The sequence below is a fragment of the Thermobia domestica genome, chromosome 17 (genome assembly GCF_964235325.1).
Source record: "Thermobia domestica chromosome 17, izTheDome1.hap1.1, whole genome shotgun sequence".
NCBI lineage: Eukaryota > Metazoa > Arthropoda > Insecta > Zygentoma > Lepismatidae > Thermobia > Thermobia domestica.
This window is the reverse complement of record NC_137470.1, coordinates 184,832,626-184,837,945: the sequence shown is the minus strand read 5'-3', so window position 1 is coordinate 184,837,945 and position 5,320 is coordinate 184,832,626.

The following is a 5,320-nucleotide window of genomic DNA, read 5'->3' as shown; positions in this document are numbered from 1 at the left end:
CTCCATACCCTGGTGAATAGCATTCAGCTCTAGGCCCTGATTGCTATGTTTAATTTTCATCATAGCGTACTCTCGAACAGAACAGAATAATAATAATGGCGAAAAAATACATTTTCTTGTTTCAGGCCATTGTCGACGTGAAAGATTGTGAACAAGTATTTTCGTACTAGAACTTTACGTTTTGACTCATTTAAATATAAATGAATTTCTCGTTATTCCAAATTCTGAAAGAATTTTGTACAATGTTTCCTTCCTAGTCAAGTCGTAGGCCTTTCTAAAATCAACAATCAATTGATGTACGGGCATATTTTATTTCGATTTCTTTATGAGTTTTTGTCGAATGGTGAATATTTGGTCGATAGTTGATGGATTTTGGCTTAAATCCGTACTGATATGCTCCAATAATTTCCTAGCTGGCAACATTTTCTTTTATACAAGGTGCAACATAAATGCATGGCCAAAAATGACGAGGTGCTTGAGGAACATCCAAATAAGTAAAAATGTTCCTTTAAACATGGGTCTAATGCCGCTACGTTTCCGAGATACAGGGTGGTCAAATGTCCCTCCAATGGCTCACTATACGAAAGTGAATGGAAATGTCCAATATTACAAGAATAATACAGTCAAGTGGAATTATGTCTGTGCAAATTCAATTATACTAACATAGAGAATAGAAATAATCAACATTTGAGGTTATTGGGTTGTCAGTATTGCCAGCCTGGTACAAAGTGTTATGTTTACAAATAGCACTAGTTGTCCATACGTTAGCATATGATTGCTGACATCAAAATTTTCCTAAATGTGGGGCAGATTGCGCTTCGTTTTTGAAAGACAAGGAGTCCAAGTGTGAAGTCAGTTAACGGCGCGCAGTAGGAAACTACGGTTCATAGATCACAACTTTTGAATGAAAGTATTATTGTGTCGTTACAAATGATTGTACACTCATGTCCAAAATTATTGTCGCATGTCTATAAATATGCTTTTCTAGGATATAATTTGATAACGAATTCGCTTGGTATTTCTTATGATGTTAGTATGTGTATAATCGGCAAAAACATGTATGTGGCAAATTTCATGTCAAAACAACAACAAATAAGAACAATAAAACGAAAATAAAATTTTCTTCTCCATTTAGCAAATGTTATTTACTCATTATAATTTTTGTATTTATAATTCTTTTTTCTATGAAATTTACCACAAATATACATTTCCCAATTCTACACACAGTATCAGTATTAAAAGTACCCTGCAAAATAATTATCAAATTATATTCTTACAAGAAGACAGTTATAGATATGCGACAATAATTTTGGACATGAGTATACATGAGAATAACGTACGTACGAAGAAACAAAGTAATTAAATGTTTAAAGCCACAAATTAATGTTATTGAGTAAAAATGCCCACTTCGTGTGGAAGTCTAGTGCTATTTTAAAACAACACTTTGAATCAGGTTAGCAACACTGACAAGACAATAACCTCAAATGTTGATTAGTTTCATTCTCTATGTTAGTATAAATGTGTTTGCACAGGCATAATTCCACAACATTGTATTATTCCTATAATATTGAACATTTCCATTCACTTTCCCGTAGGGTTATTCCATGTCAAATCACCTAATTTTAAAACATGACCGTGCTTCAATGTCTTCAATTTTTCTTCATACATAAATACAAATGAAATGATGCCAAACTATTTTTTTTCGATTTTTTTTTTTTTTTTTTTTTGATGAGAAATTAGCCGGGGAGAAATTTTTGAAAAATGTGAATTTTGCTTCAATTTCACTTTCCGGCACTCAGCATCATTTAACTAAAATGACTATAACTTCCTCATTTTTGAAGTTGTTGGACTCATCCAAGTGTCAAATGAAAGCTTATTTTTTGCTGTTTTAGTAGATCTGAAGTAACCTTGCAAAAAGTTAAATTGTCAAACATTAATAGGCATATAAGGCAATTGTTTGTTTTATTTTATTTATTTATTTATTTATTTATTTTTACAAATTCTACCGTTGCTCGTAAGTTACAACTATGAAACTTTTGAAACTTTAATAGAATTATCTTACCACATAAATGATATGGTTAAAAATAAAAGGGGTGCTTTTGGTATTTTTGTATTTTTTTATTTTGTGTGTACGGAAATATAGTTTTAAGTTTTGTTACAAATTGTGTCATTGCTCGTAAATTACAACTGTTAAACTTTTGAGACCTTTATATGATCATTTTAGCACATACATGATGTGGTTAAAATATAAAAAGTGTGCTTTTGGTATTTTTGCAATTATTTTTATTACTATTCGTGTTTTAAATGTACAGAAATATACATATTTACTGTTGTTAACAGATTATGCCTTTCCTCTGAAATAGTGGTAACCAATTCCGGAACTTTTACTTTCCGGATTCCGGAAAGTAAAAGCAGAAAAACTTTGGAATTCGAAAAAAAAATGGATTTCGAAAAAATCCGGAAAGTGAAATTTCCGATTTCGGAAAATTTTGACCATCCCTACTCTGAAGTGACAACTGTCACACTTTAAAACTTTTTCAAATAATCATCTTAGTAAATATTATGTATACTTAAAACTGGATGTAATATGTAGTTTTGGTATTACCATAATATTATATTTTTTGTACTTTAACTATGACTTTCAACTTTTTTCCCAATTGTACCATCGATTACTACTAGCAAACTTTTGTAACTTTTTATAGGATTAGTTTTCATTTACTAGTATGATTAAATAAAAATGGATACCTTCTTTTTGTAATAATCTTGAGGTTTTGTGAATGGAAAATGTAGGCCTAGCAATGTAAGGGGTTGAGTGATTATTACAAACCCTATCAACAGAAATAAGAAATAATAGACTAATGTACATACATGAAAACAATAAACATACATACCCGTAATACTTATTAGAATTGCATAGATTTTCTTACAAAATGTTGTGTTCTATATTTCACAGCTCATTCTTTTCATTGATGATATGATGTCTTCTTTTAATTTTGCTTTCAGTTGCGTAAGTCCGGGCTGATTGGCTTGTAACAGATGGAACAGGAAATTCCCAGATGATATTTTCAAAAGGTATCCAACAAAACTCTTCATTTTCTGGCCAGTAAAATATAGAAGGCTCAGAGCGATTCATGAATTGCACTCTGACGTACAAAAATAATAATTACAAACATACCAAAAGCACAATTTTATTTTTTAACTATATCATGTATGTGCTAAAATGATCCTATAAAGGTTTCAAGAGTTTCACAGTTGTAATTTACGAGCAATGACACAATTTGTAACAAAACTTAAAACTGTATATTTCCGTACATATAAAATACCAAAAAAATAATAATTACAAAAATACCAAAAGCACCCTTTTTATTTTTTAACCATATCATGTATGTACTAAGATGATTCTATTTTAAAAGTTTCAAAAGTTTCATAATTGTAACTTACGAGCAATGACATAATTTGTATCAAAACTTAAAACTGTATATTTTCGTACATAAAAAATAATAATTACAAAAATAAAAAACACCCTCTTTATTTTTTTTAAACATACAATATACGTGTTAACATGAATGTACAAAAAAGTTTCAAAAGTTTAATAGTTTTAAGTTTTGAGCAATGGCACAATATGTAAAAAAAAAAAAAAAAAAAATCTCTGTATGACCATTAATGTTTGAGAGTGTAACCTTTTGCAAGGTTACTTAGTATTTTCTGAAAAAGCAAAAATTAAGTTTTCATTTGACACCTGGATGAGACCAATAACTTCAAAAATAAGGAAGTTATGGTAATTTTAGTTCCAAGATGTTGAGTGCCAAAAAGTGAAATTGAAGCAAAAATTCACATTTTCCAAAAAAAAAAAAAAAAAAAAATTCTAACGGGCCCTTTCCCATCCAAAGAATCTGAAAAAAAAAATAATTTAACATAATTTCATTGGTATTTATGTATGAAAAAAAATGAAGAGAATCTGAGACATTGAAGCACAGTGCTCTAGGTGGTTTGACATGGAATGGCGTTGTAGTGAGCCATTGGAGGGATTCGACTCTTCGAACCCATGCTTATAGGAACATTTTTACATATTTGGATGTCCGCATCACGTCGTCATTTTTTGCCATGCATTCATGTTACATCCTGCATATAGTCGCTTTTCACGTACAAATACACACACTTTGTATTTTAGATGCTTTTTTACGTGCCGTATATAGAGTCACGTCCTTTTTTTTTATCAGTATTGTGACTGAAGAAATTGAAAAGGTGACCCCACCGAAATGTTAACAACAATAAATGTGACATAAGTCAAATTTAAAAAAAAAATCGGGTAATTTGGCTTCGGAGTGAGTTGTATTTGAACAAATGTCTGGAAAAAAACAAAAAACTCATTCATTGTTTCTCCGTGTATCATAAATGAATGTTTAATTAATATTCCACTAGTATAGAATAAATCATTTTCATGAAAAATATGAAGAAAGAAAGCTTATTCTTTACGCTATCTTTTTTCGAATAAAGACTTCCATAAACGTCTTTTGTGATATGTTGTACTTATTTTCTAAATAAGTGTTCAAGTAATATTTGCAGCATGGTATGATTTAATTTCGGACAATAAATTCAAGGGGTTCTCAAAACATGGATAATCGAACCGGGAGAAGATGTTACTAAACGCTTACCAAATATTCACTTTATACAGGGCAGGTCAAAATGATGGACCCGAATTCAGAAATGTATTATCTAAAATCTAATAAACATATGTTACTGTGAGCCATGCACTTCGTGGGGCCACGGTAGATCAGTGGTAGAGCGCTTATCACCGGTGCGTGGGGTCCCTTCTTCGACCCCCGGCCAAGTTAGTTTGTGGTGGACAGCATTGTGATCTGGGTTTTCTCGGGATACTCCCATTTCCTCCCACTTTCCCATTCCAGCAGTTGTTCCATCATAACTCACTTGCTTTAATTATAGTCTGTTTTAGCTTAACAGGCATAACGTGGGACGTTAAATTCAAATACTTCATTTTATTTTCATTGCAAGACATGCGCTTTGAAAGATTAACTTTCAAACTTTAGTTTCCACTTTCTTCCGCTAAGAGTCACAGCGAGCATGAAATGAATTACTGTTGATATTGAACGCAATGTGTTAACAAAAGTTTCCGCAGGAGATAGACTATCAGCTTAATGATGGTTTAAGTCGAGATGACCATATAGAGAGCTTATGATATGTTTGAAGAAAACTTTAACAGTTTACACTTCTCAGTACATGTACCGCAATACCATATGCTTATTAGATTTAACATAACTAATTTCTAAAATCGGGTCCATCATTTTGACTTAATCTTTAC